The sequence below is a fragment of the Cyanistes caeruleus genome, chromosome Z, assembly GCF_971803275.1.
Source record: "Cyanistes caeruleus chromosome Z, bCyaCae1.hap1.1, whole genome shotgun sequence".
NCBI classification, from domain to species: Eukaryota; Metazoa; Chordata; class Aves; order Passeriformes; family Paridae; genus Cyanistes; species Cyanistes caeruleus.
Genome location: NC_141732.1, coordinates 17,185,652 through 17,206,303, shown reverse-complemented (window position 1 = coordinate 17,206,303; position 20,652 = coordinate 17,185,652). Strand labels below are relative to the sequence as shown.

Sequence of the window (20,652 nt, the reverse complement as noted above, 5' to 3'; positions counted from 1 at the left end):
AATAAAAATGTGCTCAAAAAAATCATTATTTGCTTGCAAATTAGGAAAAGAGGCTAAATTTTGTTGTATTAATTATTTAAAACAAATTTTTCACTCAGCTCTGGCTATTAGTAAGATGGGAAATTAGTCAAAAAAGCTCCACATAAGGGAAGAGTGTCAGCAATCAGATTCTGTCTTTTTATCTGTAACACACTCCCTATACCCACTTGGTTACCCCAGGTAAAAGCAGGGCTGTTTTAGCTACACCCCTGTTGCAGAGAATCATTTTGTGGGATTGGCATGGTCTAAAGCTCTGACTCTGGGTAACACTGACATGGTGAGCACCACCTCAGCACCCTCTGTAGCGTGGTTGTGCTCATCAGAATAGGCATGGTCTGAGGAACCTAAAGGTGCATCTGCTGGAAGGAGAGGCCAGGAAGGTGCTCAGAGAGCTGGAGAGCCTTTGCTAATGAGGAAAGGCTGGGAAAGTTAGGCTTGTTCAGCCTGGAGAAGACAAAAGCCTTGGGGAGCCTTTAGAGCAGTTTCCAGCTCCAGTAAATAAGAGAGGCTGGAAGAGAGCTGAAGAGGGTCTTTTGAGAAGGCCATGGAGTGATTGGCCAAGGGAGAATGCATTCAAACAGCAAGGGGGTTATTAGGAACACATTCTTCACTCTGAGGTTGGCACAGACATCCCAGAGAAGCTGTGGCTGCCCCATCCCTACAAGTGTTCAAGCTGAGGCTGGGTGGGGCTTGGAACAGCCTGGTCTAGCAGGAAATGCTCCTGCCCATGGCAGCAGGCCTGGAATTACATGAGCTTTGAGGTCCCTTCCAACACAATCACCCTTCTGTGATGCTGTAAATTGTCAGTAATTCCCTGGTACAATTGATGGTAGACTTCAGTTTTAGGTACTGCCTGTTTTTCGGCCTTCTAAGGACAAAAAGTTAATTCAAGACAAATTAAATGGATGGATATTCACCATACTCAAACTGGATGAAGCATGTTTTTTGGTTTTGTTTTCTCTTCTGGGCAGAAAAAAAAATGCAATATAAAATTGTGCAGAAACACATGTAACAGTGATGTCTCAGGTCAGGCAGCAGCAGCAGCTGTCTCAGATTTAGAGGGCTGTTATAGAGGTCTGGACTATGGTATTCCTACTTACTTGGGAATCTGAAAAAAAGTGGAGTAAAAGAGACCTATTTTTTTATATTTTCTTATGCCACCATCACAGGAAAAATAAAAATGATAAGAAAAATTTACCTTTTTTTAACATAGAAACCTAATGAAAGATTTTCAACAACAGGAGTTGTAATATTTTTGCTCCTAAATCCCTGTTAGATTTTTTAAAAAATGCCTGATTTGTAACAGTGCTGATCACCAATGCACCAGTCAGGGTCCCATGAGAAAATTGGTTTATAGACAGTGCATCTATCTGAGCTTTTTCCCTGGAGGGTTTCCTTTGCTTGAGCTCACTTGGGGCTTTACATGAACTTCACTTTTGAAAACAAGACTTTGCACTTTGGAATTAAAATTAGGGAAAGTTTTCCACAGTTACATTTGTACCTGGGCAGATCCATGAAATCAAGCGGAAGAGAAGAAAGATAACAGTTAAAAACAATTTTAAAAAGTAAAATCTCTTAATTAACAATACCAGAAATTTTCAACTAAAATACCAGATTGTGGTAAGGATCATGATTTTTCATCAGACTTCAGTCTAGGTAAGATTCTGAACTTCTGATTCCTAATCTTTTGCTAAAACCTGTCCGTATCACCTTAATTAAGTTGAGCTTTCCTTTGGTAAAACTTTTAATGTCAGAATTACACAGACTTACAATTCTGACATGAAAACTACTTCTTGGTGAGTTTTAATGAGATGCCTCCGTTTGTTTTAATGAGGTACAATACACAGCTTCATTTATACATAAGAAGAGAAACAGGAAGATTTTTGAGCAGGTTTTTACTCTGTAATCCAAGAAAAATGTACAGACTCTGCTACTCACCATTAACAGGATGACATAAAGAGTTGGCAGCGTTTTTCTGCCGAATACCCTAATCTCATGTGGCTACATTTGAAAAGTGGAAAATCATTGTTATCTCATATAGATCCTTACAATGCACCGTATGTATCTAGTGAATGAGCATCAAACTGACCCTGTGGGTGTATGCTGCACATCCTGCCAGTCCATTGATTTTGGGGCTACACTGAAAACAAAAGGCTGGCTTTGAGAAAGGGCCATGAACTCACATTTAAGGGTATAATTTTGCACAAGTCAGAACAGAGGAGAGACAAAACTGTCCTCCAGACAATAGCCTTCAGTATGGGGAATGCTAATTATAATGTTGGACAGATACAGGGTCATGCTCTTTCCACTACATTGTAATTATGTACCAGGAAGCACAGCACACAAGAGGTTAACTTCTTTCATTTGCTTTTTATTATGCTTGGGAATTTCATGCATATGCAAGGCATAATTCCATAAGAATGATATTGTTGGTTATCATTAATGGCTGCTTGTTATGAAGTGCAATATTCCTACCTTTTAAAATTCAGCAGGATTCTAGACAGGCCTTTCCACTGTTAGGATCTTGGCCAATAAATTACTCAACAGGGTGCACAGAGTGGCTGGAGCAATATAATAGCATCACCCTTGGTAACTGTGGAACAGTACCAGTACAGTAACCACAGGAGCAAAGGGGCACTTCTTCACAAGGATGCCTTTCACTGGCGCAGACGGTCAACCGAAGGACAAAACAAAATGTTTCAGGCTAGATATAGATTTTAAATGGGGCAGATATTTGGCAAGCAGGAATCATACATATAAAGCTGACTTTGAAAAAATGTCATGCAAAAAAAAAAAAAAAAAAAAAAAGCAGCATCCGCTGTTACCACAGGAATCTGAATACATTATATAGAACTTTATTAGCTGGGTCTCATTTCAACAGGAAAAACAAGTTGGAGAGAATCAAACCTCTGGGAACAAAATGATGTCACTTCTGTGCTGGCTTTTTCTCACTGACCATTTAGTTCTTGCTGATTGCATTTCTGGGAGGATTTCCTAGACAGAGAATATCTTCTTCAGTGGCTGGTTAATATCAGATCTCATTGCAATCCAGCCTGTTTGAGACATTCCAGGTGACTCTATGTATCAGATGTCACTGGAACTGTCCATACTCTTTTGTATTGAATTCTGTATATTCTATCAGCTTGGGTCAGTTCATGGGGGAGAAAAAAACCCTAACAAACATTTAATATTTTTTGTTGAGGCCAGTCCTGTGAAGGAAGTGAAAGGTGTGATTTTGCTTTGCACCCCAGTTTTTGGGTGAGCCCACATGCACACTATGAAATTTCTATAAAAGCAAACCAAGATACTTTTGCAGGCAGGAAAACATCATCTCTCTCCCAAATCTATTCTGGAATAGATTTTCCCACCAGGGGTTCTGTGTGGTAAATACCCCTCCTGTAACAGGTAAGAACATGTTCACCACTCCCTAATGGAAACAAGATCTCACCTGAGGCAAGTGCTCTGGGACAGTTCCTGAGGTCTCCTTACAGTAGGTGCATAAAGCAGAGGTATACACAGGCTCACAGCTGGGTGCTTTTGGCTTTCTAGCCTAATGGACCCCTAATTCTTTGCAGCTGGAGTGACAAGACATGAGGACTGTAATCAGAGTGAGTCCAGGACATGACATGAATTAGTATTTCTGTATTTTAAAGGCTGTCTTCACCAGCCTTGCTTCAAAATGCATCACCTGTATATTATCACTTATGTACATTTTCAAAGGTGTCTGACAGATTCTCAGCTTCCAGTTCAATATCAATCTGCATAACAGCAGAAGCAGTCCTGAATAACCTGCACATACCCTTCAGGTGCACCACAGACCCCCTTATAGATATGTGTCTATGTAATATTTACATCCTTAATATACCTCAGTATAGTCAAGGGCAACTTTCCTGCAGTTAAAAATAAAATTGCTGCTATCAAATAGGAAGTGCAGTCACTCCTTAAAAGTTGAGAAGATTATCTCTGAAAAGCCTTTTCAAAAACTCTCTAGTCTGTTATTAACAACCTAAGAAAAGATCTCTTGAAAAATGGGATAATTTTCTGAATGCAAAGGACAATATAAAAAGATGTTGTTTATGAAAGTTTTAGACTAAACCAGGTTCTCTATTATTAAGCAACAGCTCATGTTGTGTGCTAGAGACTCTACATGCCTTTATGGCACTTCTACATACTAATTGTCCAATTTTATCAAAGTTTTTAATAATTTACTGATTACAAGCATTGGGATCTGAATAATATTTTCCTTCCCATTTAGTTTCTTTCCCAGGATTTTTTGACAGTTATATTGTCTCATCATTAATGTTATTTCTCATCAAGGACCGAATTGAATATTCACATGAAAGATCAAAATCACTGTTATTTTGTCTTGTCACCATTTTCCCATATAGATTGTTAACCCATCATTTTTTATCACATTTTACAGTAGTTGTTGCATTTATAGCATAATTTTTAGTCCAATTCATTATACAGACTAACATTTTGGAAGAGCATTTGAAAAAAAAAATCTTTATGAAATCACACATATTAATGTGAATCTGCCTCCCATTTCTTTTCCTTTAGTGCTTCCTGGTATCCTGAGAGTATTTTCTTACTTTCTAATTCAAATTTTTCTGGTTTTTACCATTCAGTCATCAAAGAGATTTCAGAAGCCTTACTGCAGCTGGTGCTAGATTTAAGGATCAGAGAAGAAAAGACTGTGATCTTACAACTGAAAGCCGAAAATTCACAAGATAGGAAAAAATTTTCTCTGTTCTTGATGTTTTGTTTTTTGATTTGCTGTTTACACCCATTAACAGAGATCCTCATGAAAATAAGAGCATAATTACTACCAGTCGTTCTAGAATACCCCTTCCTTCCTTCCTTCCTTCCTTCCTTCCTGCCTTCCTGCCTTCCTGCCTTCCTTCCTTCCTTCCTTCCTTCCTTCCTTCCTTCCTTCCTTCCTTCCTTCCTTCCTTCCTTCCTTCCTTCCTTCCTTCCTTCCTTCCTTCCTTCCTTCCTTCCTTCCTTCCTTCCTTCCTGCCTTCCTGCCTTCCTGCCTTCCTGCCTTCCTGCCTTCCTGCCTTCCTGCCTTCCTGCCTTCCTGCCTGCCTGCCTTCCTGCCTTCCTGCCTTCCTTCCTGCCTTCCTGCCTTCCTGCCTTCCTTCCTGCCTTCCTGCCTTCCTTCCTTCCTTCCTTCCTGCCTTCCTTCCTGCCTTCCTGCCTTCCTGCCTGCCTGCCTGCCTGCCTTCCTGCCTGCCTTCCTGCCTTCCTTCCTGCCTTCCTGCCTGCCTGCCTCCCTCCCTCCCCTCCTCCTTTCCTCCCTCCCTCCCTCCCTCCTTCCCTGCCTTCCTTCCCCTGTATAGGCAGAGAAACAAAGATATTCAGAGTTTATAGAGCTTGGGTGATGAGAAATGTTCAAAAAGCATACTATTTCTTTTACATTTTTTCTCCCCAAGCACTTCATTCACCAAAAGCCCCATGTGAGCTTGGTACAAACCCATCAAATTAGTCCATCTCATGCTGCTACATCAAAAATTGTATGACATCTGTGGCTATTATTTGTATCACATTGGCATCTGGAAGTATTAAGATTTTTAGAAACAGCAAGAGGCCAAGGAAGCGTTAGGGATCTAAATATATGGGAGAGAAAAAGGAAACAAAAACCTTTCAGTGACAGGAAGCATAGTCGGTGAGAAATGAAATTAATTCCCAACAGAAGAAAAGGAATTTTTGGCAAAGTCAAGAATTCAACTTAGATGTCCTCTTTTCAAGTTCATTGTGTTGCTCTTTTCAAAGGAAAGAACAAATAAACCTAAATATCTTGATTTTTCATCCCAAATATCTTATGTGTAAAGCTGATCTAGGATATATTTCAGATAAGGTTGTACACTTAAATTGGCTGGTGTAATAAATTGAGCTATGCTCATGGAGAATATGTGACTTAAAATCAGCTACAAATAAGATGGGGTGGATTTGGAGAAAAGAAAAAACATAAATAATAAAAACCTATGTACATTTAATTAATTTATTTTTTTTTTGTGTCGTGACAGGTGTCTGCACATCTTGTGTCCAGCACAAGAGGATACTGGCTTATGTGTTTCACAAGAAGTGGTAAAGGTGTTTGAGATGATGGTGTAGTTTTACAAAACTTAAGGAATCACTGGATATCTCTAATTTGGAAGCATGCCAGTAAAGTGAGCTTAGATGAATGAAGCCTCACTTTTAAAAATTAAGATTTATCCAGTTATGAGAATTGAATGGCTACTTGCTCTTAGTCTGCTCCTGCCATGGAAATCAATTGGATTTTGCCCTGTCATATTGAACAAACATAACTGACCCCTGAGACTTCATATTGAAATATGGTGATTTCCTACAGAAATGGAATAATTGCATTCATGACTGGCCAGGTAATTAGTTTTGAAATTGGTTTCAAAAATGTTGAAAAACACAAAAGTCAAACCATCCTGTGCTGGTCATCCCAAGCACAGAAATCTAGATGCAGATACAAGAAATTTTGTGCATGGAACTTAGTCTATAAATGTTTGATTTGGAATAAAATTTTATTTAGCTTCAATTTAGCTTTAAAAAAAAACCTCCCAAGTGATTAAAAGGACAAGTAAATATTTTAAAAGTATAGCAAATGCTGTAAAAAAATGCTACAAAATGATGAGTTACCAGTCCATTTGAAAGAAAAACAAGCAAGTAAACAAACAAGAAATCAAATTAAGAGTGATCTGATCTATGTATAAATATTAAGTTCTGCCTCAGAGGAAAAGTAAAAAACAGACGTAGTGGAAAGAAAAGGGTTTTTTTCCAGAAACCAAGTAATGATAATTAGGAATTTGTTACCATCCCCAATAAATTATGATGCTAATCTTGTAGTTCCTTAGCATGAAACATTATTAAAACACCTCTCCTGTAAAGAGGTTGTTCTCCTGGAAGACGAGAAGGCTCCAGAGAGACCCTGGAACCTTCAAGAGCCTGAAGGGGCTACAAGGGAAGTGGAGAGGAAATTTTAACAAGAGTGATAAGACAAGGCAACATTACTTCAGCCTAAAAAGTGACAGGTTTATGTCATCCATTAAGGAGAAATTCTTTACTGTGAGTCTGCTGAGGCATTGGCAGAGGTAGACCAGTTAAGTTGTGGATGCTTCATCCTTGACCAGTTATACATTCAAGGCCAGGTTGGATGGTGCTCTGAGCAGCCTGGGATAGTGGAAGGTGCTCCTGCCCATGGCAGGGAAGTTGGAAAGGAGATGATCTTTAATGTCCCTTCCTACCCAAAGCATTCTGTGATTTTTGATTAACCATAGACCTAAATTCTTACCAAAAGAAGACAATGTTTCTTTCTGAGCCATACAAAGGTACAGAAGAGGTTTTTCACTTGTAAAAATTCAGAAAGACATAATTCTTAAATATTAACAAGCTGAAACTTGTGGATGTGTACTTCATTGGCTTCCAGCCAAGCTGTCATTTGTCTCAGCAAAATGCTGTTTGGTTCAAATAACACTAAAGAAACATCTTTAAAGATTTTTTTAAAAAGTTGACATTCTTGTTCAGCATCTGTAGATCTTTTCTTATGTCTGTTTCTCAGGCAAGGCCACAGGCTGGCCTGAAACGCAACCTAGTAAGTCCTCAGAGAGAATTTCAGGGCTGAATTTACAAAGGAGATGCTTATTGCAAAATCCTACCTTTGGTCTGAGTTAGGCTGGCAGATGCTTGCTGAGCACTCCAGTTGCTCTTCTACCCAAAGCAGCAAGCCATAAGGGCAGTGCTGGCAGGGGTGATGGAAGCAGCACTTCTGCAGATCATTTCAGTTCCATGTGGCTGAAATGAGAACAATGTGCCCAACAGGGTAATTTCTGACTGTGTATGGAGCTGCTGAGCTCTGAGCAGCTGAGTCCTTTCTGTGGAAATTGTGCCAGCCCCGAGTGGGTTACTGCATGCCTTTGATGTGCTGGCCAACCCCATATTCCTGTGACAAAACATATTTTCTGGATCACTTATTAAATATGAGAGATATAGCTGTGCTGATGTGGAACAGGACCTCCCCCCACCAGCTCAGGTGCAAGTATTGCTGTCATGGACTGCAATGATTTAGGGTAGTTGCTGGTCCCTGCAGTGGTCCATGGCAGTTTCACCTGACAACTCCCTGAAAATATGATTCACCAGTTATACCAGCTATATGGCCCAAAGATTTTGTCTTGGTTTTTGCCAATGTCTCCCCAGGCCAGATATCGGGACAGCCATAAGATGATAAGGAAGACAGCATCTACCTCTTAGTCTGAAATTAAAACAACAGAGAGATCTTGTTTTAGTAATTACTATGGCTTTCAGAGGCTTCAACACTGTCCTGCTGATGTTTTCTGCTCAAGGCAGTGCTGCCTTTACCCCATGAAAATCTTACATAATTTACATACTGTCTTTATAAGGCTCCAAGAGACCAAAGTCAAGTTTAGGGCCTCCTGCTCTCCTGATGCCACATTCAACGCTTCTGGACATAACTACTTCAAGCTGAGGAGCAACACACTGGGAGTAGCTTCAGGGATCAATTTTGGTATTTTACAGGATTATAACCTTTGGTAATATGTGAAGGCACCATTTCCTTATGGCTGTCCAGCTTCCATAAAGTTGCATTTCACACGTGCTGCTATCTGCGTATACAGAATGCAGCATTTTTCTTCCCTTCTCCATGGAAAGTGGAGAGACCTGGAACAGCCCTACGAAACACAGGGTCTAAGCGCATTCTACTGGAGCTGGATTTGTTTATGGGACAAGTGCTTTACCCCCACCCACTGCTGATTTGCAAGCAGCTTACTCTGCTACGCTTACTGTGCTCTGGAACAGCTTCCTGGTTTAATTCCCCGTGGGTGTACTAACAGGGTCCCCCCAGTCCCCTCCCAGTCTCCTGCAGCTTCTGGGTGACAGTTTTTTACGGTCCAGTAGCTACCTCTGTGCTTGATTTCCCAGCAGCTGAGAAATATAGCTATTGGAATTGGTTATGTAAAGAAAAAAAATTGAAAAGGAAGATTTTCTTCTGAATTATTCTCCTACCAGCCCCTGGTGAGAACTCGGTTTCTTTCTGAGCTTCACTCCTACAGTCACAATGTACATGTTCAGCAGTCCCCAGGCAGCAGCTTCAGAAAGAGAGCTCCTGGGTCTGGGCTTTTGAGGCACAGATAACATTTGCAGCGTTTCCTTCATCTCCAGCCACAAGCCGGTTGCTTGTGAGTCCAGCCTGTATCTGGGGTTTAACTCACTGAGGCTGGCACTTGGCACCTCATGTTGACTCAGAAGTAGTGTTTTCGGGTTCTAGTAGTCAGGACAAATAAATCAGTGCCTTGTGCATATCCTGCAAACCCTGCAGGTTGTGTTAATGGTCAGACAGTAATGAAAGACATTGCTGGTGTTCTGGTTTGGTGTTTGCTGGGAAGAAAATTAAAAACTCCACATCACTGGACTAAGAGGAAAGCAAGAAATTATTTTGTACATAGGATGTCTGTGAAGAAAGAAACTTTGTAAATATGATACTGAGATAATAAAGCAATTGATATTACAGAAACTTTATTTTACAGAGCTGTGTGTGCATATTCTATTGCCTCTCTGCTCATGTTGCCTCACTCAAGTCATCTAGTTAGCTTATGAAATGTGAGCTCTGAAAGCCCAAACCTGTTAAAACTGCATCCCATTGCCAAACAAAGCAAAAATCTTTCCACTTTGGAGTGAACCATATTCTGTGATCAACTAAATCTGTTTTCTGATGAAAATTAATGTAGAATTCAGATCAATGAAGCGTGTGTGTGAAAGGAAAAGAAAGTAGGTGTTTGAAAATGAGAATGGGTAACCTTCAGTTTCCATATCTGCACATTATAGTTAATAAAAAAAAAAGCTTGTAGTATTTCCAACAGAAATGGAAAGCTGTAACTGTACAGTCTACAGTGAGCTTGAATCATAAAAACTAAATGGAACATCCTGTAGATTTTCTACATATCTGTTCTATGCACGCTTTCAAATAACCTTTAACAAAGGCAATGAATTGCTGTTACTGTCGTAAAAATCTCTGTGTGCTGTACTAACGTGATGCTAATGAAAAGTATCATAAAGAGCAGAAGTTCAGATTACATGAACGTCAGTACATAGATCTGGTTGTTCACCTGTATCATTTTACTGGGATATTTTTTCTCATTGATTTTTAAAGAGAAGCAGGTGTGGGGTGGTAGTGACTAATTCACACTGCAAAAACAAGAATTTGTGTGGTTTTCTGTTTCTGTGATCTCTCTTCCCCAGCCTCTGAGCTCTGCCATATAGTTTGGCAGAGATTCAGCTCCTATATGAGATAGTTAACATAGGTCCTATAGTAGAGAGATGATTAAGTAAGGTGAGAAGACAAAAAAGCAGGGACACTAACTTCCTGTGGAGCTCCATTACTGAACTGCTCCCAAGAACTCCATTAGCCTGGGAAGAAAAGAGCAAAAAAGTAATGACAGGTTGCTAAATGCTCAGTACATAGCCAGTAAGTATTACCCACCAGGATGTCCCAGTAACTCATTGCTACATTATGTTCTGCCCATGAGGTACATCTTTTCCTGCTAATTCTCAGGTACACTGGGAGAAAAACATTCTGGGAGTAGCTCAGGGAATGATTAATTTTGTTTCAGATCATGGCATGCTTCCTCCAGCTTCATCCAGCTGAGATGCATGTTGGCACCCTGCTAGGGAATTGTTAGAGGCTTGAGTAAACACAAATGCTTATCATGTTCTTGTTCATTCTTGAACTGATGTGGTCCAAACAAATGTGTATCAGAAGTACAGAATGCCAAACTTTCCTTAATAGACAGTACATAAAAAGAAATGGCTCTTTTCTGACATTTTTTCTTGTCTTGGGGCAGAGGAGAGATTGACATCCCATTAACCTGAGATTATTAAAACATGACCTGCAATCCCAATAGAGTCCTTTATTCATCTATCTTTTTTTTTTAAGCAGCCATTGGTTTCCAGAATCTCATCTGAGAAAGGGTGAGGAAAGCTGCAGAGGCTATGATCCTCTGAGCAAAAAAGTCAGACATTTATTTTCATGATCAAGCTTGTGGCTTAGGCTTTCCAGACTGCTTTCTCTGGACCTCATCTTGCAAGTTTCCCAAAGAGTTTGCAAGGTCGATAGCAATGGCTGTTGTGAAACTCATGTCTTGTCATACTTGTGAGTGGGAAAGGTGGCTGCAAGCCCTCTCCACAGCTGGTCTTTCTCTTACAGAACTAGCTGCAGTGTGGTCACTATGAGTGCTTACATAGTATGCCTCTCCTTAAGTGGTTAGGGCTTTCCTTTCTGTTGTCCAGCATTTTCTTGTTCCCGAGAACATATTTCATCTTCCCACACCCGTGCTGGCAATGCTAATAACTCTGGAAGGGACATTACCTTTTATATTTCAGAAGCTTTCACATTGAACAGACATTTAAAAGTCCTGAAAGTATTAAAGTTATATATAAGGGAAATTCTAGTAACATTATTAATGCCTGTCATTTTAAAGATAAAAGCATTTCCTCAGTCTCCTTGTGATCTGATGGATTAACTGGCATACAAAATTAGTACCTTTCAGTCTTTGAAACCAAATAACATCTTACTGACCTGATTCTCCCCAGATCAGCATACAGCCCCATGAAGGTGGGAATAATGTACAGGAGCCTGATTCTGCCTCAGTGGGTCTTGGGACCCTTTGCATTTATGGAGAGGGAAAAAAAAAAAGACTCTCGAGAATAATGTCTACATTTTCAGTGTGATATAGGGAAAATGCTAATTGTCACTCTCTAACATTAAGTGTTCACATAACTTGTATTACAAATGATACAGTATGTTCCCAGTGCTTCTTTTTTTCATTCTGGGATGTTTATTGTAAGCATGAGGTAGATCTGAATGTCCTTGTCTAATTATGGGTGAGATACCCTGTATCACTAAAAGTATTACCATGAGGAAATCATTATTAATACACAATATCACTCTGCTACTATTATTAGGTTCTATTACCTTTCAACCCATATTTTCAGTGGCTTTCATAGTAAAATTACCTTTAACAGTAAAAATTTGACATTTGTTTTTCTCAAACCAGCAAAAATAAACTGCTGAATAAAATCCACACACTCATTTCAGAACAATGAAGGAAATATTATGCCTTTCTACCAAATAAATGCATCTTGCTTTTTTTTTTTTTTTTTTTTTTTTTTTTTTTTTTCCTTTTTCCATTACAGAGTCTCAAACTGTGTTTGAATGTGAAGCTCTAAACTTGGCATCTGCAGTTTTCAATGAAGATCACATGCTTTTGGATTCTTGGAAAAAATGGTTAAGCAGCTCATTACATTCCCAGCATATATTATTTTTCCATGCTGCTTCATCCAGCTCAATCCTGTGGGACACAGAGACTGCCTGAGAAATGGGCAGTGCCGTTGATTCCCAATGAAACCATTACGAGCAGAGAAATTCTAAGCCCAGGGATGTGGAAACACAAACTTTATATCACCCCCCCACACCTTTACAATGGCTGCACAGCTTTAAACATCTCTTCTGTGTGAAAACTTGGGCTTCTCTTCAGCTGAAGATACAGAAACACGCTTAGGCTGCCTTTAATAATACAGGGTATGGTCTCAACTCAGCACTGCCCAAGCTATTTTCTCTAGCTCTTTCTTCCCTCATGAACTCTGTGCCTCACTTTAATTAGCTCAGTCCAAACCCACGATATGTTGGTTATCCTTCTTCCACACTGGGAGCCAGCTCATGTCCTCCCCTCACTGATATCCTGAGCTGGTTTTACAGCCCCCTGCACTCCCACTGTGGTGGGGACAAGCCCTACAGCATGGGAATAGCTGCCATAATTAAACTGTTTAAAACTGACGAGCCTGAGAGGTTTGATTTATGGGGTAAAGCTATAAACTAAATATAGCTTCTCTAAACAATGAATAAGTTAGGATTAATAGTCTTGCAGGAATTAATGCCTTGCATGTTCACCAGAACAAAGAAAATTATTAAACAAGAATGTGGAATAAGAAGTGAGTAGGTGAAACTATATTGGAAAAAAACCCTGACTGTAGCTCATGATCTTCCTTTTGAGGTGACCCTGGGCAAGGAATACTAATCCATTTTTCTGCTTGCACACTGACCCCTACCTTCCTTTTTCCATATTTTTCAGCATTTCTTAATGCCTCCAGTGCCTTTTCTTGTCCCTCTATCATCCCTCCCCCTCCTCTGTGCATTGCCTTTGGCTCAGCCAAGGTGAGGATGCTCCAGCTGGATGGTGCAGGCAGGGGTTGTGGAGCCACCTGTGCCTGCCTCCTCCATGTGATACTGGAGTGTCTCTTCAGGCTCTCTCATGAGTTGGCAGCTGTCCTGGTGCTGGCTTCTTGATAGTCATTATGGGATGACAAATACACAGTGCTTGGTTGGTAGATCTAAAAGGCTGGAGATTTCTTGAGGCAGGTGTTGTGACGCCTAATTTTACCAGCATTAAATGCCAAGCCTTTTTTGTTTCTTTTTTTTTTTTTTTTTTTTTCCTTTATGAGCAATAAATTGCATTGTTTTAAATAAGGAAGTCTATGTTAAAAAGCTGTGTAAAACCATTATATTGTAGCCAACACTCCTGCTTTTCTAATTAGGTCATTTGAAAAAAAGATGACCTTTTACTTTCTGTGCTGCTTTTCTAGGGTCACATGTTTCTAATTATCATCTGTATTTTACTTTGCAAAGCTGTTGACAAGCTGTTACTCTGTGTGCGTGTGTTCATTTGTGTGTGTCTCTGTCTGTCTGTGTTTTGGTTTGTGTGAGAGAGAAAAAGAGGGCAAAAGAAGATAAATGGTACACATACTATGTAGGGTTTCTGTCTGCAAGACTCCAGCAGCATAGAAGGACACATGCACTAATTTTAAACTGAGAGTGACTGGATCTATGGGATGAAAACACCCAAACGAGTTCTCCACTGTTTGTGTCCCTTTCTGCCAGCTTCCCTTCAACTTGTCCAAAGACCCTTCATGAATGCTTGTGCTGAACATCATGTAAACCAGACCATGAGCAAACCGTGAGCGGTTCTTTGCCTTCCATACAAATGCAAACTGGGAAGTGCATGAAGAGATGACTCTGTGACTGGGGTCCATAGTGAAAGAAAAATGTTTAAAAAAACATCCAAAAATATTTCTCTATATGTACTTTGAATATAGAAAATCTGCCATCAGAAGCAGAGAGAGAGAGATTATAATTACTTGCCTCATAGCAGTTCTTATGCTCAGCCCTGATAATGAGCACAAGTGTAGACCAACCTGAACTTTTTGCAGAACAATGAGAAAATATAATAACAGGGCTTGACCTCTGAGAGCTTTGGTCCTTTTATGTCTAGCAGCACAGAGACACAGAGCAACTCTGTGGTTATGGGCAATAAGTGGCAAGGGCAGCATGTGAGGTCCTGAGCACTGAGCCTGAGTGGACATGAAGGTCCAGGCTGGTATTTCTGGGTGCAAATGACACCTTCTCTGCTTGAAGAAGGTATGAGAGCCTGTCTGGAGGAGAAGAGCTATGGCCACAACTTTCTGCTTCAGGCACAAAGGTTCACAAAGGTTCACGTTGGCTACTCTGCAGGGAGTGTTTGCCAATTGTCTGGGGCTCCAGCAGAGTCACAGCAGTTTTGGGATGAAAAAAAGAGTGAAAAAGACATTTGGGAGGTTTTGTTGAAGCAGACAATATGTACAATGAATACTCTAAGCAAAAATACTGTAATCTCTTTGCACTAGAACTGTACTTCTGATTTCATCAATTGGGTCTACTTGACAATAAAAGGTGCTGCTGCTTTGGACAACAGACCCATACATGACCTTCGGAACTGGGCCACTAGCTTGTCTAAAAGGGAATGTTTACACTGTATTTACTTCAGCTGGATGTTTAGTCCTTAATTAGCCCAGCTGATCTATTGTGCTTCCCTGTGTAAACTTCTGGTAGGTAGTTGTAAACTTAGTGGTGTGATGAACTGTTAATAAATGAAAAGACCTTCTGTCTTAGTGTAGTGATTCATTGGGAATTCATGGTTATTTAATTTGTACAGTAACTGGAAAATAAAAACAAAATCCTTGAAATCTGACACAGGGTTTTACTTGCTGCTCCAGGAATGAATTTCATGTTATGATTTCTTATAGGAAAAATCTGTTTACAAAGAAGACAGGAAAGGGGAAAGAGCTCTTATCTGTTAGCACTGCTTAATGAAAATAATGTTATCATTTCACGTGAAAGGGTGAGAGCACATATTATTTAAGAAAGGTTCATGAGTCAATTCATAATGAAAATGCAATTTTATCAATTTTTATTGAGAATGTATTTCATGGGTTAAAAATAGGCCATGCAGCAAGAGCACAGGCAAGTGACTGTTATAATGAATGGCCCTGATTCAGAAAATCACTGAACAGGTGCTGGATGTTAAACTTGATTTTTTGGATGTCAGTTTTGAAACAAGGTACCAATATTGCACAGGCTTCCCAACAGCAACTGAAATGTTGCTATGACAGTTTTCCAGGATTCTTTACTTCTTTTCTATCTGTAGGTGGATTCCAGGAAGAGGCACAAACCAGCATTTATAGAAAACTGAATTACCTAAAAACTGGTGTTAAAATGGAGCTGGCATTTATTTTTTTATATGCATGAGTATCTCTGTGTACACACACACAGAGGCACAGACACAAATAAGTGTGAATCATTGAATTTCACTTGATTTTGGTGTCTCCTGGTGCAAGACCTACCAGGATCACTGTGTGGGTCTAGGGAGGTATTTCCTGCATGGCATGAACATCTAACACCGGTGTGCAAATCCTGTGGCACTTGCCTTGTGGTCATCATTTACAGCCCTTGCCCTGCTGCATTCAGGTTCAAAGTTATATAACAGTCCTTGTGCTTGGCTGCTTGGGTAAACACCTTGATTTCAAAATGAAAAAGAACAGACAGACCTATTTTCCTGAAAAGGCTATACTTAATACAGCAGAATGGCAGAACCAAGATGAAATCCAACCAACCGTGTCACAAACAACAACAAAAAATTTCTTGGTCTGAAAAACACTTTTCAAAATTGCTTCAAAAGTAAGCCTAATTGTAGATCTCCAGCCTGGAGCAATTAGTTCCATTTTACTAAGTAAAATAAAATCTTTAGACAAATCACACATAATTTGCTTGTTTGTCTTTGAGATTAACAGAAATATTTTGTTGGTGATCAAGGGGTAGAGATCAAGCAGTGTTTTGGGGATTTCTGTTATGTACAAATTAACACACTGCCGATGTGGTCCACCTATGCTATGTGTCAGACCTCACAGCTGTCATGTGCAATCAGTTCATTACAAATCTCCATGGGGATGTTTTGGAGGCAACTGAACCTCACCAGGGCCACCTACATGCTTAAGGAGAGCGACACATTCAAACATTTCACTAATTATTGAGGTTACTCACATAAGGTCCTGTTCAGACCCAAACTGATTGTCTGCCAACCAAAGTGAGAGCAAGCCATCCCTCTGCAAGTATAAGAGTACACCTTGGTGTACTATAAACCCTGACCAGCCTTGAGCCTGGGGTGCCTTCCAACCCAAGTTATTCTGTGATTGTCTAGGTTTGTAGTGGCTCATACCTTCATACCCAAGCCAGGTACCTTGCATGGATGTGTTTGCCCATGCTGTTCCTGCACCGTCCCCCTCCCCACACCAGCTCAGCAGCAGCTTGTTATCGCTCCTGTCATCTCAAGATATATATGAGTTACAATTAAACAAATATTTTTATGGCCTGAAAGCGGTATGAGCAATACTTCTGGTCTCTGCTTTAATTCTTGGGTCAGAGCCTTTCTGTCAGTGTTACTTACATGATGCATTGCCTTGAGGAAATATAGTAAGTAATAAGATGTTCCTGAGTTTATAACTAGGTTTTCTGAATGTCTTCCAAGTCTTCTCTGCCCTGTTTCCTACAGGTAAACAGCAACACATACCTGTAAAAGGGACCATAATATTAAAAAAAAAAACCAAAAAAACCGGAAAGAAATGGTTAAATCGACCTATATACTAGAAATTTTGCTGACCAGATTATTTAAAAGGCTAAAAGGCTGCAGATGTCAAATCCATATATGTATCAGTAAAAATGATCATGATAATCACAGCTTATAAAATAGAGCTGAAATGCTTCATTAGGTACTGACAGCTTCTAAACCATGTTGTCACTTTCTGAAAATGTGTCACAGTGGCATTTATTATTTTTTTCCTAGAGAGGAAAAGAAAGAAATAGAGAATTTCACTGTGAAGCATGGATGAGCTGAAAGCAAATCAAAAAGGTCTCTTTTTTGAGCCAATGGTGAGATCATCATTCCCTTTCAGCAAAGCAGGACAATGTATTAAATAAAACTGCTCTTAACCTGTTGGACACTTGAATCCCTTGGGTTTCTTGTAGTTATTCTATTGAAAAGAAGGCTTAAGAAGTACAGATTTCAACAGCTTTTCAAATGCCTGTGTCTCCAAGTAAGGAAAAGTAAAATTTAAAGGTAAAGTGAATTCAGTGATACATTCATATTACAGTAACTTCCATTAATTTTTTTTTCCTTTTCAAAACCATTGGTTTGGTTTTCTAAATATTTTTAAAATTCGTTTTCCGAAGAATTTGAATATGGCTTAACAGTTAATTTTAAAGATTCAGAATAATATCTGTATTTCCTCCACGTAAAGACTCTTTCCATCTTTACAGGAATTTACAGGAGTAATTCTTAGAAAGACAGGAATATTTCACTTAGAAAAAAAAGGCATATGTTTGTGGGAAAAATATACCCTTGTGTAGTCAAAAGAAATGATATGCATCTAAGAACCCCATTCAAAATATATTTTAAGTGATATTTTAGTAATGACTGGGCCTACTTCTGCATAGCTTAATAATGCTGTTTTTCACTGAAACGCCTTAAAATTAGTTTCCCAGGCTGAGCCTACACATGCAGTACACAAGAAAATCCATCAAACTGACCTCTGAAGTCCATCCAGCAGGGGATTTTCCAGCGCTATCAACTTTTCAAGTAAGTGTAAAAGCCTGATGGAAGTTGTCTATACAACAATTTTCCATCTATTACATGTAGCCACCAAAATAATTCACCCTCTAATATGGAGAAATCACATGTCTGCTCTGGATTACACCTCTTTTATTGTTGCATAAGGATTCACAACGATTCCTGCTTCTCCTTTGTGTACTTTGTGATCACCACAGCATTATTCTGCCCTGGGAAACAAGCAAAGAGTGAGATAGAGTTTCCATATTGGGCTATATTTAATACTCCTCATCCAGACAGAGATGATGGCAGGGAGACTTCAGCTATGTTTGCACCAGAAATAATTAGACTGTGTCCAGTGTTAGCAGTAAGGATGAGAATAAAAATAATTACCTGTGATGTGGTCAGGGGTCATGTAAGAGCCAGATGAGATCATCTTATATTTTAAGCTATTAAATGCAAAAGAGGATAAGATTTACTTATTAAGTTCATTTCCTAATCATTCTTTTAAGTTTTTAATGAGTGACAAACTGACTCTGGATACAAATTTATGATTTCCCAAAATAACAATTTGATTGGTTTGAGTGATGTCTTGCATCAAGTAATCACAGCTAATTTTGCTTCTGAAGCAATTTGACTTTTCCAGTCTATCACATCTCCCATGTGCACAGCTGTATTTCCATGGCTGTGGCCCTGTTCTTTGTCTACTGTAAATCCCCAGAGCCCAGAAAGAGTTTCTTCTCCAATCTTTCTTCCTGTCCTCTGTATGGACCACCTGACTGCCCTCTCTATCTGAGCTTCCTTGTGCTTCCAGCCACATTGAAGCCTCAGTTTCTTAGCAGGATGGGAATGTGGAGATAATTAAATTGAGAGCAGCAACACGTGGTAACTGTGGGATGACTTTTTCCCACACCACCATCTCTATTAAATAAGTAAATGGAGATCAGGATGGTGTCCCTAGCCATTTTCTTGATGGCATGGGTGATAGAGGAGAGGGAAAAAACAGATGGGCTGCTCCTGGCTGAGTGAGGCTAATCTAACAGAGCTCATCTACTTTTCTGCACTTCCTTATGTAACCATGTCTTTAGCAAAAAAATAGCATCAACATCCATCTTCTCTTGTACCTGGAGGTACTGAAATCACAGTTTTCCCCTTTGATGCCAAATCCAGGCCTGCAAACCCCTGTTACACACCTAAATAAATATGGTCCGCTTTGTCAGGAGCAACCTTAAGAGGGGAAGGTGTGTAACATTTCAGACAAGGTACTTGCATCAAATTCTGCTATGCAAACGATTGCTTCTCAATCACCCTGAGTCTGACTCTGTATGCACGTGTGGATGAAGGCTCCGCTAAACAGGGAGGCAAAGATGAAAGAGTGACAGCAGTACTGTTGGGAAGAGGAATGAATCTATTACAAAGGAAAAGTGAAGTCATAAACCACTCTGTAACAATGGCAGGGGGCTGGCTCAGAAATGTGGATGGTGTTGGCTGACTCACAGCACAAAACCAGGCAACTGCTAACCAGATGTGTTCAGCTGTATACGTGCTACCCCTGCTCTGTGCACAGCCTGTCGCATACCCCAGCTGCATTGCTCAGAGTGGGCTGTGAGAAGCAGAAGGGAAGGCCAGAGCACAGTTGACATTTTTCCATTTTATTGTTTGTTTTATATCCTCCCACTCCTCATTTTCCTCGTCCTACACCCTGGTGCTGCATACTGATGAGAAAATACTTGGTTCAGACCCAGGCAGTTATTTTTGGTTATTAAGGTTGGTGCTGGCTGCCCAACTTGCCAGTTGCAGAGGGCTGTTGGTTTTGCATCGTCAGCATTTAGGAACACATTTTAAAACAATATTCTGAAAACAAAATATGCACACACAGAGGTACAGACACATGCACATACAGAGCCTTCCTTCCTGTGCATTGAACGAAGTAAAAGCAACTGCCTTTTGGCAGTTTTTACAGATCTCCTCTGCTTTCCAGGTCACATGAGCAACATTTGTAAAAAGAAAGGAAAATAGCAAAGGAAGGTATTAGATGATGAATTAAGAGACCATGCTGTTAGGAGAAGTGTGTGCAACAGGAGGGGCATGGGGATAAATGGTATTACAGGAGGATGTATGTGTTTTGTTCCCCTTGGAAAGTGAATCACAGAATCAATTAGGTTGAAAAAGAACTCTGTGATCATGTCCAACCTATGACCAATCACCACAGTGTCAACCAGACCATAGTTCAAAGTGCCATGCCCATCTTTTCTTACACAGTTCCAATGATGGTGACTCCACTGCTTCCCTGAGTAGTCAATTCCAATGTCTAATCACCTTTTCTGAGAAGAATTTCTTCCTGATGGCCGACCTAAACCTCCCTACGCCTTCTATCTTCTGTAAATTAATACACAAAAAAATTAGGGAAATCACCTGGGATGAAATTATCTGAATATGAGCTTTCTCCTAACTGTTTCCAGATAACAAAATTTCAAGCAAACTCCAGTCAGTAAATGGGGCACTCAACTTCCCTATTGAGCTGGGCATGCTCAACTTCCTTTTCTATAACCAAATTCCTGGGCACAGATCTGCTCAACATCTTTGCCTTCCTTTGGTGAGCTCTGACTGAGACACT

General features: G+C 39.9%; 1 long non-coding RNA gene across 1 annotated transcript; it reads right to left on the bottom strand.

Annotated features, from left to right (window-relative positions):
* Window positions 1–15,661: 15,661 nt before the first annotated feature.
* On the bottom strand, window positions 15,662–19,444 carry LOC111946099 (uncharacterized). Its single transcript, XR_002871947.2, has 4 exons — window positions 19,229–19,444; window positions 18,429–18,484; window positions 18,017–18,265; window positions 15,662–16,976 (listed from the first exon to the last, which is right to left on the bottom strand). It is a non-coding gene; the product is annotated as an uncharacterized LOC111946099 (long non-coding RNA).
* Window positions 19,445–20,652: the final 1,208 nt, after the last annotated feature.